The sequence below is a fragment of the Fukomys damarensis genome, unplaced genomic scaffold (assembly GCF_012274545.1).
Source record: "Fukomys damarensis isolate Sample0158 unplaced genomic scaffold, DMR_v1.0_HiC HiC_scaffold_24, whole genome shotgun sequence".
Lineage (NCBI taxonomy): Eukaryota > Metazoa > Chordata > Mammalia > Rodentia > Bathyergidae > Fukomys > Fukomys damarensis.
In genome coordinates, this window is record NW_022900936.1 from 14,925,742 (window position 1) to 14,947,760 (window position 22,019).

At 34.4% G+C, this 22,019-nt stretch overlaps 1 long non-coding RNA gene across 1 annotated transcript in view; it reads right to left on the reverse strand.

The window, feature by feature from the left end:
- Positions 1–7,409: 7,409 nt before the first annotated feature.
- LOC117287475 overlaps positions 7,410–22,019 on the reverse strand; it is a 61,453-nt gene continuing 46,843 nt past the window's right edge. The window contains exons 2-3 of the long non-coding RNA XR_004518770.1: positions 9,403–9,474; positions 7,410–7,445 (exon numbers count right to left, since the gene is read on the reverse strand). This is a non-coding gene — a long non-coding RNA (uncharacterized LOC117287475). The remainder of the gene's footprint in view (positions 7,446–9,402; positions 9,475–22,019) is intronic.

The window sequence follows — 22,019 nt, forward strand, 5'->3', positions numbered from 1 at the left end:
TCTCTCCCTTTCTCATCCCCCATCTTGGGATGATATCATTGCTTGTTGCTCTTCTATAAAGGCCAATTTTTATAAGTTGGGAGCTCTTTTCCTAATGTGCAAGGTGTACTGCACGTTCAAACGATAACTGAGTGTCACTGCATCTGCTTACAGAAAAATGGAGATGAGCAGACTGGCTTTGAGAAAATGATCTTTTCCCCCACCCAGACTACTTTTGATTACTTACATGCACATATAAACATGTACCTGCCACAGAAACTGCTTAGTTATTTTTATGTATTTTTTTATTCATTCATTTATTTATTTTTTGGTACCAGGGATCAAACTCAGATCCTTGAGCTTGCAAAGCAGGCAGGCAGAACCACTGAGCTAAATCTAAGCCCCAGCAAACTGCTCAGTTTTAAAGGAAACATTTCAAAAACTTCTTCAATTGGACCTAAACAGAATTAAGCACAGATTACAATAATATAATAAACTACATATAAGAGTGATATAGACCAGCTGTGGTGGTGCAGGCTCATAATCCTAACACTTGGGAAGCTGAGACAAGAGGATTGCTTCAAGTTTAGGGCCAGCTTGGGCTACAAAATGGATTCAATTCCATCCTAGAGTACTTACCAAGAACTTTACTTAAAAAAAACAAAAAACTAAATAAATAATAAAAAATACTACTAAGAAGATTAGGATGAATTAGATTGTTCCCCTTAATGCAAGAATGACTTAACATTATTAATCTGATTCATAAACACCATTTCTGAAAATACTGCTAGATAAAAAGTAGCACAATTATATCATTAATTTAAAAATAAGTAGATACAATTTTTATTTATTTCTAATAAAACAAAGCTCTTAGTAAACTAGAATATAAGTATCACTACTAGCCATTAGTAGAGACCCACTAAAAACTTTAAGCTTAGTAAGACATAAACATTTTGGTGTACTAAGGAGGAACGGCGAATTAATCACACTAGCAGAGCCTTGGTATAGGCATGCATGGTGGAATAATAGAAACAGCACCACTGTAATGAGTAATACCATGAGAATGCCTGCTAGCACTGTCATTTACTTTTCCGTGTTATGCTGTGGTCTTGGCCACTTGTAATGATGAAACTCTTATTTGTAGATTAAGTGATTAAGTATTTGTTACAAGAAAAGATTAGCTTTTTAAAATTTAAATTGAATTTATTGGTACATTCTAGGTAGACAGTAAAGTTACATTCATTACTGGGATCTTGTACCTTTACATGACAGGTCTTGGTTCTCATTTTTCCCCCTTGTTCCTGCCCTACCTTCACCCCCTCCTCCCCTCCCAACCTACAAACACTCTAATTCTAATTTTACATTTTCTCATATTTTTTTCCTTTCCCTTATTCCCCTTCCTCTACCCTTCTCACTGTCCCTACACCTTTAGTCCTTTTCTTCCTATTTCACATTGCTAATTATCCCGTTAGGATCTTGAGTACTATTTTAGTTTTTCACACCAGAGAAACTATTCAGTATTTACACATGTGTGACTTATTTATTTCACTTAGGAGTGTATCCTCAAAATGTACCCATTTACCTATGAAAGAATCTACTTCTTCATTCTTTATGGCTGAGTAGTATTCCATTTTATAGAAAAACCACATCTCCTTTATCCAGTTTCCAACTGAAGGGCAAATGGGCTGTTTTCAAGTTTTAGCTGTTACAAACTGTGCCGCTATAAACATGGGTGCACATACATCACTGTGATATGATTCTTCTAATTCTTTTGGAAAGATACCCAGCAGAGGGAGGGCTGGGTCAACTGGAACCTCTAGTCCAAGATCTTTGAGGTATCTCCATAATGATTTCCATAGTGGTTGCACCAGTCTGCACTCCCACCAACAATGGAGAAGGGTTCCTTTCTCCCCACAACCCTGCCAACATTTGTTATTGGTGGATTTCTTGATAGCAGGCATTGTTTGTGGGGTGAGGTGGAATCTCAGTGTTGTTTTCATCTGCATCTCTTGAATGACCAGTGATGTGGAACATTTTGTTATATATGTACTTGCTGCTTTTACTTCTTTGTATGATAAATGTCTGTTTATTTCAGATGCCCATTTTTGAATTGGGTCTTTATATTTGGGGGGGCCAGTATCTTCCACAGTTCTGCCTAACTTATCTTCCAGCAAGTTTAGTGTTAAGAATATTCCAATCAAATAAAACAAAAAACAACAAAATGTACGATAAAATAAGTATACATTATGGATAAACATATAAAATATTTAATTGCAAACATGATCATGAGAATCACTGCAACAAAATTTTTTTCCGACTAGTTACACTAACATCCTTGACAAGTCCAATAAGTGATATTGTCCAGGACGTAGAAAGTGAATATTCAAAATTATTGTTAGATAATAATGGATAAAGATTTTAAGAGCAGAAGTGATGATTTCACAATATATATTAATTAAAATAAGGACTATGTTTTTCTTTAGCCCAGAATTTGTACTTCTAGGATTCTGTTCTATAACAATCTTTACACATGTACAGAATGATTACATTACATGCATGACTATCAGGGCCTTATTCAACAATAGCAAAATAGTGATCTTTGAAAAGGAAATCCTAGGGAAAATGTGCATATGCACATGTACACAGAAAGGTATTGGAAAGAAAGACCTCTGAAAAAGAATGCTTCCCGGTAGAAAGGAAGAGAAGAAATAGCATAACCAATTTGAGAAAGACTATATCTCTGCTCCCCAAGACCTTCATCTTGAACTGGTCTTGAATTTGACTCTGGCATGACTCATGGGCTTTGGATTCGGGAAGGGGAGCCTTTCTCAGAGATTGATGAACATGGATTCAGCTTGTTTGGTGGTAACAGAAACAAAAAGTTCTTCCATTGAACCTCACAGTTCCCAGGCAAATAAAGGTGGATGTTACCAGTCACAGCATGACACGGCATATGTGAACAGGAAATGGGGACGAAGTAGAGAGTCAGTTCAAACTGAGGCAATACTCTAAAGTGAAATAAATAGGACATGTGTAGATATTGAACAGTTTCTCTGGTGTGAGAAAGTCAAAGTGTAAATAAAGACTAAAAGGTATAACAGATAATGTGAAATAGGAAGAAAAGGTGCAAAGGGGCAGGGGAAGTCGATGGGGTAGGGGAAAGGAAAGAGGGGAATAGAATTAACATGAGGAAATGGAAACATTGAAACAAAGTCTTTGTGGATAGAGAGAGGTGGAGGGGTTGAAGGGAGGGCAGAGGAATGGGGAAAATGAGAATCAAGATGGATTATGTAAAGGTGCAAATCCCCAGTCATGGATATCACTATATTGTGTGCCTAAAATGTACCAATTAAATTAATTTTAAAAATTAAAAAAAAGGCAAAGTGACAAGAATCACAGTGGATAGGTTCCAAATGATATCAGTCAGCAAATATCTTTGAGACTGAAAAAATGTTCCAACTTAGGTACATAATAAAACTATTTGATGGGTAAATTTCCAGCTGTTCCTACTCATTACAGTGTTCACAGCCTCATTAATCCGTTAAAGATTTTACATATGGGACTGCTAAAATCCGACAAAAGTCAATCACTTCCAATCCTCATTTTACCCTAAAATAATCCAGTTTTTACAACTGAATAATAATGGTTCAATTTTACACATGTTCAAAATGTACAGCTACTGAATTTATAAATAAATATCATACATTTCAGATAGGAGGCACAAAGAAAAATGAAGCAAAACCTTTTTAAAGAAGATCCAGATTTTACAATAATTTGTAGATATTGACTTATCCTAGTGTGAGAACAGAAAAGGATTATTTGTATTTCTTTAAAAGTCAGTACTATCTTTGGCAGTCTATGATTCATAAACATTGCTGAGCTACCAAACTGGTGCTGAGAACAACCGGAAGACTTTATTATTGCTCACAGGCCCCCATGCTATCCACAGTGAGTTCGGGTCCTCTGACAGTTCATATTTTCCACTATTTGTGGCTGTGATTCCATTCGTTTATTTAGTCTCCACCTCTCAATTATTCTAAGCAACACATAACGTGTTCATCATTAGGTGAGCAGTACAGTTCTTACCATTCACTGGGTAAATACTGTCCTGAAAGACAAAACATAAGTTCATGAATCGAGCGATAGTACCAGGCAATTAACGATTCAGTGACACTGTCTTAGCACACATGGAGGATTACTGTGCATGCATCAAAGTGACATCACATAGCATCCTCTGCCTACTTGCATTCAGTTTCCACAGCAATGAATTTGGGAACTCATTGAGACGTAATCCGGTTAGACCAGTGGTGGGAATAGGGATTGGATGGGAAACTGATTTACCTTGGGAGCTAGATCACCAATTTGATAAAGAAAAGATCTAGCATATAAACGTGTTTCTTTTTAGTGTGACTAGCATAAATTTTGTACTGCAGCATTTATATAAATCATATCACGGATCTTTATGATACTCACAGAGCTGTGAAATCAACATTGCAATTAATTTTAGAACATATCCATTGCCCTGAAGAAATATTGCATCCTTTCCCCCGTATTTCCTACGTCTCCTAGCCTTGGGAAGCCACACATCCATTTCATGCATCTATATATCTGCCTTTTCTGAGTGGCTGCCTTCATTAGCATATTTTTAAGGTCCACTACTTCATGACATTTTTATATCAAATAATATTTAATTGTGGGGATATTCAACATTTTATTTGTCTTCAACTGATAGAATGTTGCGTTGGTTCCATTTCTTTGTTATGAATAAAGTTATTATGGATATTCTTGTACAAGTATTTTGGGGAACACCTATTTTCATTTCTTTCAGGCATGTGCCAAAAATTCCAGGTAATATGGTGACTCAATTTATAAAGTAGCTACATGCAGTATTTCAATTTCTACTGCAGATATATGGAGCTCCAATGTGTCCATATCTTTGCATCCTTTTTCTTTTTTATTATCAGATTCCTAACACACATGAAGTGGTATCTCAGTTTCTGATGACTACTGATGTTAGCATCTTTTAGTGTTTGCCTAGTGACTATTTGCTCTGAAAAAAATGTCTATACTAATTCTTTCCTATTTTTAATTTTACTATTTGTCTCTATTATTACATTATAGTCAATATTTATATATAATTATATGCTGGAGACACATGTCCCTTATTAAATATTTTATTTTCAAATGTTTTCTCCAATCCTTTGAGTTATGTTTTCACTATTTTATAATGCCATTTAAAGAGATTTAATTTTGAGGAAGTCCAATTTATCTAGACTTCCCTTTTATTTTCTTACGCTTTGGGTGTTATATTTAAGAAAACATTGTGTAATTTTCATTACGAAGATTGTACCTATGTAGTCTAAGGATTCTGTAATAATAGTTATTACATTTAGCTCTTTGATTCCTATTGATTAGATTTGTTAAATATGGTATAAAGTAAGGGTTCCACTCCATTCTTTTCTGTGTGGATTCCAGTTGTCTCAGCACGATTTGCTGAAAAGACAACTTTGACACCGCTGAATTTTTTGGCCCTCTCATGGAAATCAACTGACTATGTTCTTTTATTTCTGGGCTCACCAATTGATACCATTATACAAGTACAACACTGTCTGATTACTGTAGTTTTGCAGTAAGTTTTAAAATCAGGAAGTGAGAATTCAGTCAATTTCCTCTTCTTTTTTTTTAGTTCGTTTTGTCTGCTCTGGATCCTTGAATTTCCATATGAATTTAAGGGTCATATTGTCAAATTCTGCAAGTAATTCCTCTGGGATTTCATTAAGGTTTTCTTTGAGTATGTAATCAAATTTAGAATTCAGTGGAATCTTTAATAATACTAGTACCTTACCTTATGGACATAACTTGCCTTTTAAGTTATTTAAATCTTTTCTAGTTTCCTTCAACAACATGTAACAGTTTTCAGAGGCTAATTTTTCAACCTGTTTTGCTAAATTTATTTAACAAGTATTTTACTTTTTGATATTTTTAGTGGAAATGTCTTCATATATTTTGGACTGATCTTTTTTAAATTTGATTTTTCTATGTTGGACTTGTGCTCTGCAATCTTAGTAAGCTCAGGTCTTAGTTTTACTAGCTTTTAAAATTGATTCTTTAGTATTATATTGCATATAAGATCATGTCTGATGCAAACAGCTAGTTGTTCTCATTCCTTTGTAACTCGGATGGTAGACAGAGTTTGAACATTTTTTTTCTTTTAGAGAGAAATATATTTAATAGAGCTAGCACAGTGCCTTAATAATAGAATGACAAATATTATTTTCAAATACATTTCACGTAGTCTCTAAGGAAAGGGACATGTCCTTACCATTATGAATCCAATTATTCTAAAATGAAAAAAATGATATTGGAAGTTTTAAGGAAATGATAATTTTTTCTTTTTGTTGAGTTTAGTGGTACACTTTAGGGATACAGTACAGTTACATTAATCATTGGGATCTTGTACCTCTACATGACAGGTCTTGGTTCTCATTTTTTCCTCTTGTCCCTGCCCTCCCTTCACCCCCTCCTCTCCTCCCTATTTACAAACACTTTATTTTCATCTTTTCATTTTCTTAAATTTTTTTCTTTTCCCTTATTACCTTTCCCCTACCCTTCCCACTTTCCCTACACCTTTAGCCCTTTTCTTCTCATTTCACAATGTCAGTTATATCATGAAATGATAATTTTATATACAGAAAAATGATTTTTTTCTTTCTTTCTTTGCAACTATTATTTTTAATCTACTTAGACTATGCACAACTTTCAGGCACTTGAAATGATAGAAAATGACTGCCTGGCTGCTCAAATTTTTTCTCATCATCTTGATTGATATAAAAATTTCTCCCCTTGGAGAGATTTTTACATTTTTTTCCCCGTATTCTTTAGTTTCTCACTGCATACTGGCTGTATTAGCCACTGAAAGGCACAGTTAAGTAGCTCTGACCAATGGCTGTTTTGTATGGGTGCTACTACTTCTTCATTTCTGTGTTGCCTTAGGTTCATGAGTAGTAATGGTTTCTTTCCTTTTCTAATCCAACTCCTATATGATTTTTCTATATTAGAATCTTGACTGAACTATATTTTAGTTCTTAAAAACATGTAATTATCTAGACCATAGTATAAAATGATAAAATTGTTCATATTATATTACTTCCAATCTAAGTATAGAAAGACTTAAATATCAGAGGTGCTACATCCTAAATTATTAGAAATTTGTCTTTTGCTCCAAGGATTTGGAAATATTAATGTAAAAGCTAAGGGTGTAAACCAGTTGTTGAGTAGGTACAGGGGGTCTAAATTCCATTCCTAGTCATGGGGGTGGGGAGGAGGGAGGGAAGGAAGAGAGAGGGAGAGAGAGAAAGAGAGAGAGAGGGAGAAATGTTAGAAATATTACCCACCTGCCAAGATGTAGCTCAGTGGCACCAGGGCCTGCTTGACAAGCACCAAGGTCCTGAGTTCAATCCCTGGTACTGGAAAAAACAGAAAGAAATACTAGCAATGTAACATTTGTATATGGTACTGGGAATTGTTATTTTGAAAAATTTTCTTATGTTAATGTAAGTTGGGAATCAAAAATGTGTTTTAAAATCATGAGCAATGCTACATTTGCATTTTGGGAGTTGGTTGGATGTGTAAGGCAAATACAATAATTGGCTTTAGACTGATAAACTTTTTTCAAATCATGTATTAACTGTAATGCTGATTTTATGCATTAATATTACATGACAGACAAAAAATGTTAGGCTTGAATAACTATCAACGAGTGAAAACTCAAAAGGCTCCATAAGCATTGCTTATACCTCAACATTCTGAAACCTATCGGTCAGTTTAACAATAGCTTTTATTGAAATTCATCATAACTTTCCAAGAAAATTGGGGATATAAAAGATCTTCTTTCCCTTTCATTGTATTTAGTGCATTAGACATAGCCAGTTGTTATGTTGGATAGGTTTTAAAAGAAAAAAGGAATTCATTGTAAAGCTAGGTCTTAGATGGAAGAAATACATATTTCTTCAAATATGAAAATATTAGGTTTATATTTCAATTCCTTATATTCACTTTTATTTTAAAAAATCTAAGAAGAGTCAATATTATGAACCAAAATGTTTGAGATTAAATAGGATTTCACATCTGAAATGTAAATTTTATTAGAGTCGCAAACCCAGTAGGAGGACATTTAGCTATATAAGGTGAATATATGCACTTCTTTTGTTGCTCCAGCACTGTTTGATATAAGAAAGTCAGGCTCTCCAGACACTGTCTGCTTTATGGAATTTACTACATTTTTCCATTATTCTCCTTACAGTCAGTTTCATTCCTTTCTCCCCCATAATTCAGCCTTCATGGATGTGTTATTAGCCTGTAGAATATTATCCTTCAACCTACGCAGCCAATTGCACAGGGTCTGTATCCCTGTTGCTTTGATCTTTCTAAGCTAAACAAATGCAAACGTCATTATTAGGGATCACGTCTGAAGGATCTTAAATCATGGGTAATTCGACCTTTTTATGTTAGGAATGATTGTCCACAGAAACCAGGAAGGTGAGAACACGTAGGCCCACGTAGGTCATCTGAAGTTTGTACGGTCTGACACTCTTATTACTTCGTGTCTGTAGGTAGGTAATAATGAATATAGATCACTTTATCACTTCTCAAATGGATTCCAGACACATTATTTTATATACTATTCACAGTCCTCACTTAAGGAACAAAAACAGAATGGCGAAACTTCCCCCCAATTCATATTTCCTCACTCACACCATTCTAAAATTCACTGCTAGACCATCCACCCGGATTGGCCAAGGAGCGGCCTGCTGAATTTCTGTGTATCCATTAAATAAGCCAAGGGGATGGGAGAAAATGGAGGGGGTAATTTTAAAGCAATAATGTGCCTAACACTCATCCATCCATCAGCGTACACGGAGGAAAGGAAGGCATTTCCCTTTTAGTTTAAGTGCAGAGAGTAAAAGAGGAAGACCAAACAAACAAACAAAAATAATAGCCACAAAACCACAACACACCCAAATAAAGTCTCTGGGACTTTGATTTTTTTTCCCTCAATTTCCAGGGGATCTGAGTGTATTGTAGATTAAAGATAAAATAAGCTGAACTTTTATGGTAGCAGAAAAGACAGATTTCTCAAGAACTAGTTGTAAGAACATCCTAGGCTTGCTATTATTATAAGCACATTTAGCAAGAGGATCATCGATAGGGAAATTTATTCCACGGAAAGGGAAAGATGACCTGAAATCTAATGATTGGCCTCAAAGTACAGTGGCTGAAACACCCCAGAGTTTCTTTGAGAAACTTTCAGTAATATCTCACTGGGGGACAAGTCCACTTTCAACAGTCACCACGGACCAGAGTCCCATTACTATCTCGCAATTATACTGCACATCTAAGCTACATTCAATAGTATCCACTCACCTGGTCTTCTGTTAGTCGAAGCAGCAGAAGTTTGGTAAAGAGACAGAAAAAATCCTCTTCTGTTACAAGCTCCTAAGGATGAGTAAGCTCAAGTTAGGTGAGCAAGAAACAGTAAATAAATAGCTGTTTGCAATTTGATTTCTTTATATTGCATTCAACTATAGTTATTAGGTAGAGTGGAACATTTAATATTAATCACTAACCTTTTCTCTTATGTTCTGCTCGATACTTTATTGTGGGATAGAGAAATAGAGTAAAATTTTTTTTTTCTCCGGATTAGTGAATCTGTGTTACAGACTATGTCATGGAAAGAAGGCCTTCACATCTTAGTGTTCAGGAAAACCCTTATGGATTCCCCTGTCACAGTATAAAATAAACATCTTCTTTGGTACTTACAAACAAAAAGGAGCAGCAATATATTATTATTATTGATATATCCATTCATCCTTAATCAATTATTCTTTGTCAAAACTGTCAAACATAAATGTTAGCTCAGCCCAGGTTTATTTTAACTGAACTATTCCACGATTTGAATTGATTGTGAGATGCATATTTTAATAAAATAAGGGATTTTTTTGTCTTTGAAACTTACATTTGATATATTCAGAACAGACATTACTCAAACTTTTATTTAAGCTTTCTTTATATAATATATTTTTAAATTAAAACCATTTTAAATAAAATAGAGAAGGTGGAGCAGATACAAAAGTAAAATGGTAACACGAGAGTGTTTTGCACAGTATCAAGACATGAAAATATTTTAACAAAGGGCTGAGTATGTCTCAGACATATTAACAGTGTGCTATAGCTTGTTATCAAGAATTAGGAATCTCAAAAATTCGATGCCATTTTTAGCTGGTAGCTATCACTGTATATTCACAAGCATGGCCCTGATTGTGTAACAGAAGAAAAAAATGAAAGCAACAGAAATTACAATGAAGTGACAACTAAAAAGCCAAGCAGCACAGACATAAACCCAAGCTTAGCATTATTATTGAGTTTACATGTAAAATCATACTCCATACTGCTTTTACATCCGTTAATCTCCTGACCAAAAACTTATTCCAAAATTTAGGAATATCAATCAAAAATATTTCTTGAGGTACTGTCATAAACCAGTGTATTCAAGCTATAATTCTTTCACTATCTGAAATAAGGTTTAACCAGAAAGTTTACATAGAGTTAAAAAGTGACCAAATATTTAAAGTGACTCAAACTGAATATGCTTTGTTTAGTTCAGGTCTGTTAATCATCAAGGATGGCGTTGCCAACCTTGCAAAAGTTCAGCACTTAAATGGGTCAGCTATCTCCTGCTGATAAATGAGAAAGAAAATACAAGATTTTCAAACTAGATGATCCTGGGGAGGTGAAGGAGTGAGCCTTCTTGAAGCACATCTATAAACACACACACACACACACACACACACACACACACACACACACACCTCTGTCTTGTTCTGCCTGTCCTCCCTCATCTCTCTGTCTCTAGTGTTTACAGGCTTCCACGTGTGTGCACACACAGACACATACACCCCAGGTCATTTCTCAGGAAGCGATTGCAACTACCAAAACATATGATTTAGGAAAATGAGCATCAACATAAAAGAGAATCAGTCTTATTAGGAGCAAAAGAAATGCCTCTACTACTTGGCTTTATAAATTGGACGCTGGTGTTAGAAACAAAGGCTCTACTGGAGAAAGAGTCTAATAATCACCAACCCTCTCCAGGCAAGGGACAAAACAGTCACTGTGGGATTTCAAATCTGTCAGCAATCTCTCCTGTAGTTCACTCATCACTAGGCCCCTGGATTTAGCAAACACTCACATCAAAGACCACAGGGAAACCCACCTCTTCAACAAAACTCTCCTTTGAGCCTATGTGGAGTGATTGTTCTTTCTTATTATTCACCCCAGAGGATAATTCCGGGATTTGCTGATACCATAACCTTAAACAATAGAATCTGCAAATCTAAACCCTTATTGGCTGACTTTCTCCCACTTAAAACATATTGAAAGTTATTGTGATTCAAGTTACATTCTAGCTGTTGATTTTTACAAAGACCTACATTCAGGAGACAAAAAGTTTACTTTGGCCCACGTTGCAGAGAAAAGTTTTCTCTGTAGTAATAGAAAATTAAAAAGTAATATTTATTAGTAATCCCCAGATTTCAAGGATTTCTTATCTATTTGCATAAAATACAGTGTAAGAAACCATGACATGTATTTCAAATACATTGCCACAAAATATTTATCAAGTTTCAAATTGGGGTCGGGAATATAATATTTATTATTTATTATTACTTATTTTTCTCTTGCCACCTTTGTTTTGGGAACAATATTTGACCTAAATATTTCTTTATTAATGTATAACAGAAATGACTGGTAATTTGTCCTGTGACTGGTACCGAACTAACTGATCTTCACCATCCAAAATATACACTATGTGCATTTCTTTAGTAGAAATGAAGTGTAGAACAGATAGGTAGCTATGCCTAAAGTCATGCTATAAAACAGCTAGGGCTCAGCCACAGCTGAAATCAACTCCAATTTCCTCTCTGATCCCATCTCTGATCTCAGGAACTCCTTATCCTAAGGCACTGTGTGTGTGGCTTATGTGGATACATGCAGATCAAGTACCAGGTTCCATTGTCACTCATCAGAGTTGGATGATACTTTCTCTAAGGCAGATCCCAAAGCTTGAATCATCAAGGACATAACACCAAATCACTCCTATGACTCAGAGCTTAGCTGGTGCTTGTTTTGTAACTTTTAAAGAAGAATCTACACCAGTAAACTGGAAGGATCTAAAATCAAAAGAATTTAAAATTGTAAAATAAAGCCATAGATTTTAATATCATTCCCTTAAGTATTTGTGTACGTAGAGTTTCTGTTGTTACACAAAGTATGAGAAAGAAAGCTGGAAGGGTTTATTCATTTTTGCATCTGATAATGATTACCCATGTGATAGCTATCAAAACTAGGCACTGTGAACAGGAAAATATGGTTTGCCAAGACCCAGTGAGTACGGAACACTTAACACAGATGCAGACTGTTATTGTCTCACACAGACTGAGGAATAAAAATGATTAAGGAAGTAGTATTTATTAGTAATGGCCAGATTACTCCTCACCTTGGGAAGTGAAAGATCTCTGTCACTTTTTCCACAGGGTTAGAACTAAGCATTCCAGAAGAGTGTAGCTTTATCTAGCTCCTCTTTGGCACTTGTTAAACATAATTTCCACAGGTTTATCCAATTCTGACCACTAGATGTCATGCAAAGATCATGAAGTAGAATATGTTCCAGCTTTTTCACATCAGTCATTACCAGTTTTGTGACCTGCAACATTTAAGGTGGTTTGGGAAAATAAGCGCCAGGGATTAGAGAAGTAGGTCAGTACAATTTATTTCACAAGATACGTGGACACACTTCAAGGCAAAAACATACAGAATGAAAAGTGTCACCTCCTCTCCTACAAAATGTTAGTTATTTCAGGAATCTGAACAGTTAATAAAATCAGATTCAAGAGAAAGATTGTAAAACATCCTTGCATCAGTAATCTTATACTTTGGTCTGATTCAAGCAACTGGGAAAAAAAAGTGTCATTTAATAACGAAAAAAGTGAAAGGATTTGTCTGGAAACTTTTTTTTCTTTTCTTTATTTTTTTTCTTTTCATTTTTTTTTTTTTTCCCTCCCTTTGGTACCTGGGATTGAATTTAGGTCTTTGTGCTTGTGAGGCAGGTGGTGGCACCACTGAGCTAAATCCCCAGCCCTGGAAACTTTTGAATTAAATACTAGCTTATGCATGTGCTAATTTAGTAAACCTAGTATAATATTTAACTTCTGGGAGTAGTAGGAGAAGGATAATTTATATGAAATTTAATAAAATACTGTATATAGCTCTTTAGGAAGAGCTCTTAGCATATATTTAGTATTGAACTACTTTAAGCAAATGCTTCAATTGTGTTATCATTAAAATAAAACTGCAATGCTATAAGAAAATTATGAAACCCATCAGGAAACTTACAATTTAGAAGTGGGCAGTTAAGGTTAATTTATATATTAAGCCAATAATGAGCTCAACTTTGAAGGACTGGTAGCAGTTCTTCAGAAGGGGAGAAATAGGGATTCTAGACCCTGGAAATGATGTAGGGTTTGCTTGGTAAGCTACAGTGGCTTTCTTGATAAATGGCTGCTTGTGTTTCCTGAGCTGAAATGAGGGTGAGTAGTGGATCAATAATATAAGGTGGAAATAAGTTTTCCTTTTTTAGCCTAACTGGCAGTAAATCAAAGGTTCATGAAAGCCATTCTAAATAATTTAGGAACTTTTTGCATATACAATAGTGTGTTCTGAATAATTCAGAATTAGATGAGTCACAGAATCAGTTACATGTTTTATATGGTTTTCCTTGCTTTCAGTATCTAAGTTGTGCGGGAAGGGTCTAAGGTCACTAACTGAGAAGCTATTTAATTGATTTTAACCGTGGGCTAGGCCTTAAAGAAAGGCAGCCCTAGTGATAAAGCAATATAGAGGGGCAGTTCGAGAAATTGAACAGAATTTGGTGCAGAATTCAACATTTTTGTTTAGGGAGTAAGTGGGAAACATGTTAACTAAACTGGTGAGGAGACTTTACTGGTTTAAAGGTGGATAGGATGAAATATCCTCCTCTGTTGGTAACTGTCAATGAATGTCACAATTTCAGTGGATAGTTGAAATAAGTTAGAGGTTTGGAAAGTTATAAGTAAGAACTGAAGTTACTGAATCAGTCTAGGTTGTTAAAAAATGAATGTATTAGATGGAAAATAGATGAACATCTGACTTTAGGTACAAGACTAGCTCAGAATTGGGAAGTAAAGAGGGTAAAGATTCTGCAAATGCCAGTTTGGTTATATAAGCAAAAAGAGAACTCTAAGGGGCTGGGGATTTGGCTTAGTGGTTCTGCTGCCTGCCTTGCAAGTAAAAGGTCCTGAGTTTGATCCCCGGTACAAAAAGAGAGAGAATTTAAAAATATTTTTATCATATGTAATTTGATAGGTCTGCCTTAGTGGGAAAGGGGAATTAGAAGATATAAAAAAAGAGAAATCCTACCTATAAAAATTCTCAAGGAGGAGAAAGGAAATGGAATACAGAGCCCAACAGGGGTGATTGAAAAGATAAAGACCCTTCCAAACATATAATTCAAATATAAGCAATAAAAAAACAACATAAGTTGAAAGAAGCTCAAAAAAGTTTGGAGGAAAAAAAAATCTTGCCACTTCACAAAATCAGATTTTAATACAGAGAAAATTTACAGACTGGAAATCACAGTTTTTATTCCTAAGAACAATACCAGATGCAAAATAACTTTCTGTAGTACATGATATACATTTAAATATGTGTATAACATGCATACTTATGCTCTGTGAATGTATCTTTTTAAAAATAAAATCATTAAAATATTCCCTTATTTATACAATTTTTGCTTCCATCAATAAATCCTGGGAAGTCAAATTGTAAGATAGGGCTGGGGATTTAGCTCAGTGGTTTCACCACCTGCCTCACAAGCGCAAGGTCCTAAGAGAGTTTGATCCCCAGTACCAAAAATAAGGGGAAGGGGTGGAGTAAGTGAAGGGAGGGTGGAGGTATGGGGAAAAAATGCGAACCTAATCTGTCATGTAAGGGTACAAGATTCCAGTGATGAATGGAACTGTACTGTATACTTAAAAAGTAAACTCAATAAGATTTTTTAAAAAATTGTAAGATAGGCCAGTTTCCTCAAACATCTAAATATTTCACTTAGAATAGCAGGTTTGAATTTTATCTCTTTGAAAAATTTTAAAAATACTTTTTTCTATTAAAGTAATTTTGAAAATGCTATATTTACAAAGATTATGTTGAAATTACTGCTCTAGAAAACAAAATTAAAATTGTAAAGATGACATTTTTATAATACATTTTTATCATTAAATAGTAGACTAAGAACAGCCTTGTAATTTGCAGTTTGTGATATATCATGCAGGCTAGCATAAGGACGTTTTTAAGTATGGAAAAGGAAATTAGTATTTCATCAGTAAAGTAAGAAGTTGAGCTCAGCAATTTTCTTTATAAGTCTTCAAACACTCTTGGTTTTTAAGACTGGTTTTCAAGATAGTCTTCAAGTAATAAATACATTTGGCACTTTACATAATTCATATAACTAAATTATTTTATAGGATTGTTTATAATAATCACCTTGACCACATGTTTCCTAGCAGTATTTTACTTCCCAAAAGAAGTATGTTTGCACCTTGAATTCCTATTATTAAGGATTCTGATGGCAGCCACTTAAAAAACGTAAGTGGGAAGGAAGACAGAAAGAACTGATTTTATTTCTACTCAGAGCTTGATTTCAAATATGCACACCCCAGCTACGTAACCCTACACAGGGATCTCATTGTTTATTTTCATAGTTGCCACTTTATTTAAAATTTTGTCTCTAGTTTATATTTGGCAAGACTAATACTCAAAATAAGCTGGTTTTCATTACTCCTTCATGTTCATGTGTGTATATGACTACGAATGTGCATGTTTGCGTTTCTGGGGGACTGTCCAGAGGAAGGTGCAGTTGTGGACACGTGGCAGCCCATGTGGGAGTGTTTATATACACGGGGTGGAGAAGATCAACGATGCCCAAGTCCCAACTTAAAGCACTTTCACCTTGGTACTGTTAAAACTTGCTCAACTCCTTGTAATTTACTCCCTCCTTTTCTCTTACACTGTTTTCAGAAAGGCAATTGAATTCAACTCAGGGGCTATTTATTAATAAAATTCTTCAATTTCAGGGTTTTGAGACTCCTTTCTCCTTATAAATTTCCACAATAAAACATTTAGTTTAGTAAGTTATGTGTATCTCGATGGTGGTGCTGTTATTAGGAAAAAAAATGCAAGCACTTGGTAACTGTGGCAACAGAACTCTATCCAAAGAAATATGAACTCTTTTTCCTTGAAGAAATTAGATATTTTCCTTGACTGGTCCTTACAGATCCAAGTCTAGAGGAGAAATGGGATTTTTTTTTAAGGCTCTCTATTTTAGTTTTTTTTTCTTTTGAAATTGTTTGCACAGCCACATCTGACAAAATAAGAGATTATGCTGGAAGCTACAGAAATGAAATTACTCCTGTAATCTGCCAGTCCACAGCCCATGTTAGAGTAAGCAAATGCAGTTAACTCCCACTTATCTACGGTTTAAACAATGATGCTATTCTTTTTATTCTCTAGCAGATATATAAAGTTACTTCTAGTATCAGTCATTATATCATAATTCCTTTTTCATAATTACTTCCGTCCATAGTTTTAAGCGAATTGTTTTCAGTACAAAGATATTATATGAGATATTATATGAGTGTTGATTTTAATCTAAATCAGAATAAGATTTGGCACAACATTAAAGTTGAATGTAAATTATTTATTCATAGAGTCTTTAAAAATTATGGCAAATGAGTAAGGGTGAGCATTTGGCCATCAGCTTGTAATGGGGATTCCCTTGGGGCAAACTCATGAAAAAGCGGAACCAACTCAAGGGTGTGGGTGCCAGGGGGTACAAAATGTGGGGAATAGCTAAAAAGAACAGTAGAATAAAGCTAAAATTGTAAAAGAGGACTCAAACGAGACTAAAATCGTTCAAGAATATGTAATAAGGCATCCAACCCAGGCTTATATGGAAAAATACAGAAGGGATCCAGACATAAGTAGAGGAAAGAAGGAGTGGTAAGATGGCAGAAACTTTATGGGGGACCTATGACTTTTTTTAAAGGTTTGATCATTTGAAAATCTTGCAGGATATGTAAAACATTGAAATAAATACAATATGTAAGTCAACATAAAATGTGCATTCTCTACTCATTTTTGATATTATAAAATTGAAACTCTTGTAAATGCTCTATAAATCTTTGAACATACGTGTATGTATATATCACATTCACATGCAGAGGGAGGAGATGGAAGAAGAAGAGGGAGAAGGGGAATAGGAGACGGGGAGGGGAAGAAAAATCTTGAGATTTGTCTTGGTCTGATGGCTTTTTTCTTTCAGCTTTAATTGAGTTTATTGGTACATTTTAGGGATACAGTACAGTTGCATTCATTGTTGGGATCTTGTACCTCTACATAACAAGTCTTGATTCTCATTTTTTCCCCTTACCCCTGGTATCATGGCTTTTTGCAAGAAATAAAAATAAATGTTTTTCTTCCTCTCTCTATGACTAAATTAAAGATGTTGGAACTCCATGCATTTGTGCAACATTTTGTTCACAATAGGAGAAAATAAAAAACATTGAAATGTACAGGTAGTGTACTATTCTCAATGAGTAAGAGTGGGTGGGTTCCCATATATATGTATTTTTTTCGTCTGAGTCTTCTTTATTAAGGTTTACTTTCTCACGCACAGACAACTTTATAGCTATATGATAGATACATAGGTGATAGATAGTAGATAATAGGTGATAAACTTTATTCAAGATAAACTTAACACAATGCTACTGTAACAGAAACTACTGAATAAAGTGAGAGTGATGTATTATAGGTTTTCCTTGCAACTGGTTAACTGCTGATGCATTTTTTTCATAAGGAAACAAAGCCACATATACCATATACAGATGTTATATTATATATACATACAAACATATACATATGTATGTATACATATACACATGTATACATGTATTTATGTCAGACAATATTTTAAGCGCTGTATATGTATTGTTGAGTTTAAATCACTCAGTGATGTCAATGCATTTTTTTCCTGAGTTTAGAAATAAAGAAATAAAAGAAAAATAGTTTGTGTACATTTTTACCACACAGCTTTTAATCAGAATCTTGGAATTAAAGCAGGCTGCTTATCTCTGGTGATATGAAATGTTTTAAATTCTCACTGACCCTGAAGGAAATTATTCTTGTGTACTGGATTCTGGATGTGTAATGAACAATATTAGCTCAAAGGAAGCATGTTTGAATTCGGTAATAATTATAATTTGTGACTGAAAATTTAATTCAATTAAATGAATATATCCACATAAAGTCATATTTAATTACCTTATGATGGAATTCAAAACATAATGTCTTTCCTTTGTACTTGGAGTTGTCATTAATAAGAAAAAGTAATGCTGATTAAATTTTACTATGCGTCTTTAAAATGAAATACACAAACATAATAAATAATAATGAAAGTTACCATTGGATCAGTTTCAATGTTTGTATCTTAGATATTTTCACTTCCTTAAGATAATTACTATTTTAAGCTTGTTCATCAGTGTATTTTAAAATTTTTTCTGTAGTATTACATTTTTTTTTTTTTTAGACAGGATCTCACTATGTAATTGAGACTGACCTGAACTCACTATGTAGCCCAGGCTGGTCTTGAACTCACATTTGTCCTCCTGCCTCAGCCTCCCAAGTGCTGGGATTACAAGCGTATGCCACCACACCCAGTGACATTTTTAATTGATACCTATTTTTAGTACATAATGATAGCATTCATTGTGGGGAGTTGGTACGTGTACCTGAAATTTCTTATTCTCTTTTTAACTCCCTCACCTCTCTCCTCCTCCTTATATATAAAATGTTAAATACATTATTATGTAATATATATATTATATGTAATGCTTGTGTCACATGATGATCACATTTCTCTTGGGGACTTGTTTATGTAGTAGCACTTCACAATCTACCTGTTTCTAAATCACATTTTCCTCCCCTCCCTTCCCTTCCCTCAGTATGTTTTCTTGAAATACAGTAGTGAGACCTCTAAGAGATTATTAGGTTATGGAGACTCCATCCCTAGAGGAAGAGAAGAATAATACTGTTCTCAGAAAGCCTGGTTAATTTCCACCTAGAGCACGTTGGCCCTTCTACATTTTTGCTTCTTTCATCATTTGATCACTTGCCTGCCATCCCACAGGGAGTCCATTTGCCATGTGATACAGCCGAGGTGCTCACCAGATATAGTTGCGTAATCTATCCTCTGGAACAGTGAGTCCAAATGAGCTTCTGTCTTTAAACATTACCCAGACTCAAGCACATAAAATATACTGAGCGGTCTCCCACACATGCCAACTATAGTTTGCCCTATGACAACAATTTGCATTATTATGATACATTTGTTAAAACAGAATAATAATCACAGCACATAATTATTAACTGAAGCCCACAGTTCATGGAAATTTCCTTTTTTTTTTTAATCTTAGGATCTATTTCTTTTATGGATTCCAAACAGAAGATAACACTAAATTTAATTATTATGTCTTCTTAGGTTCCTTTCCATTATGAAAATTTCTCAGACTTTCCTCATTTTTGACCTTGACAATCTTGAGGAGTATTTGTATGGCATTTTTGTCAGATGCTCCTTTCTTGAAATTTACCTGATTTTTTATGCATATGCTGCTATAGAATTTGCAGAGGATGGCCAAAGAGTTAAAGTGCCATTTTGGTAATATTATATTAAAGTCATGCATTATCATCCTAAGTTATTATTAATGAAACTGACCTTGATCATCTGAGTTAGCATTTTTCAGATTATTCTTTAATGCAATTATTTCCACATCATACTGCATAGAAGACAGTCATGGTGTATAGCACACTCATGACCAGGGAACTGTGCTACCAGCTATTGACGGAGAATTCAGAATTATTCTGAATGGAAGATTTGTGTCTTTCCCTCCATTTACATATTTATTCAATCATTTATTTATGTCCATGTGAATCCATAACTAATCCAATATTACTTTAGTTTGTTAAGTCAAATACAAAGATTTGGCCACAGAGAGCTGTTTCAGTTGGCTTCCATGTTTTTCACATTTATTTTAATTTGCAATTTCCTAGTAACAAATGATATGGAAGAACTTTCTATATGCTTTTTCCTTACTTGTATAACTTCTTTAATGATATATCCATTCAGAATTTTCCCCACTATTTAATTATATTATCATCGAATCTTAAGATTATTGCATATTTTGAATAAGATGTTGCGAAGAAAGCTAGTCTTTCAGTGGGCTCCACTTGTATCCCTAGGCCGTGATTTGTTTCTTACTGTTTTTTCCTCTTGGGTAAGAAAGGGATGAGCAAAAAAGGTTTGGAAATAGATAGGGAAATGACTTTTTGCCAGTCAAGATAAGGCTCCAGGGAAAGTCATTTCTCAGGGAGTGAAGGCCTTGTAATGACAGGTGCTCTGGACATTCTTTAAAGTGGTTATTTTCCCTTTATCCTACCGGAGCCACCAAGGTATGTTTCCTTATGCTTAAACATGAGACCACCATGAGGCTCCTTGGAGGAAGTATGAACCCACGTACTTAGGTTTCTCACTCATTCTGTAGCCAAAATGGAAAAATTTGTCAAATTTGCCACTTAGAATTATTGCTAAAAGCTAATGACTTCAATAGCTTTTTTGCCCCTGTGAGCAGATCTCTTCTTGACTGTGGAACAGATTATCTCCTTAGATATGAGTGATCATAGCTTCTCCTCAATTCTTTGATGGCCCCAAGAAGAAACATTTCCTTTCTGTTAATTTTTTTCTGCTTTTTTTTCTTGTAATGATGATGTGCATAAGTCAAAGTTAAGTGTTTCAGAATATAAAAATACCAACACGGATAGGAAGTATGTATTTGTTATAAATAGACCTTAAATGAATACACCTTAGATAGGATTATATACTTTATATAATTTATACATTAATACCTTCAACTATACTCTGTTTAAAATGCATCTATATTTTGATAGATATCTTTGAGGAGACCAGAAAGAGAACATTTACAATCGCAAAAATATCATAAAGAAGTTAGTAAAGTAATATGAAGTTAATAAAGTAACAAAGTAACATATTATGGAATTGCTATCTATGTATCGAGAATGTTATACACTGTGACTGGGCTTTCAAGTTCAAATTTTTGAGCCAAATGGGTAACAAAGCTAGTTGAGTTTTCTTTCTGTCTTACAGGGTTTAAGCTTCAGTAACATGGCTAGAAAACCTACTACTACTACTACTCTTTGAATAAAATCTTAAGGAATATTTCAAAGGTCTCAGATAAAGTGGAAAGATATCAATAAAAATGTGCTCTCCACATATCAAAGTATATTAAGAGTTTTAAGACATATGACATTAAATGTAGAATGTTTAACTGAGCATAGAGTATTTGTAATTTCATGGCAAATATGCAAAAATGCTACACCAAAAATAAAGACAGATATAAAACGCAAAAATTACATAAGTTCAAATAGATTTTGTAAATTATATGTTAAATATAATATATATTATACATGTATAAATAATTTGAAAAAAGAAGAAAAGTATCCAAGTGTTACATTCTATAGAAAAATCTAAAGAGAATGTAACTTTTTTATTTTGTTTTTTTTGAGACAGGGTCTCACTATGTCATTGAGACTGACCTGGAACTCACTATGTAGCCCAGGCTGGTCTCAAACTCACAGCAATCCTCCTGCCTCAGCATCCCGAGAATGTCACTTTTAACAAGAGAAGGCATCAAATGTGAGATGATACCAAGTATGAATAACCTGAACAGAAAGAGTGTAAATTATATATATAGGAAACCAAAGCAGCACAGTCACAAAGATAATCAAATAGAAACAATGGGAAACACATTAGAAAATGTGGA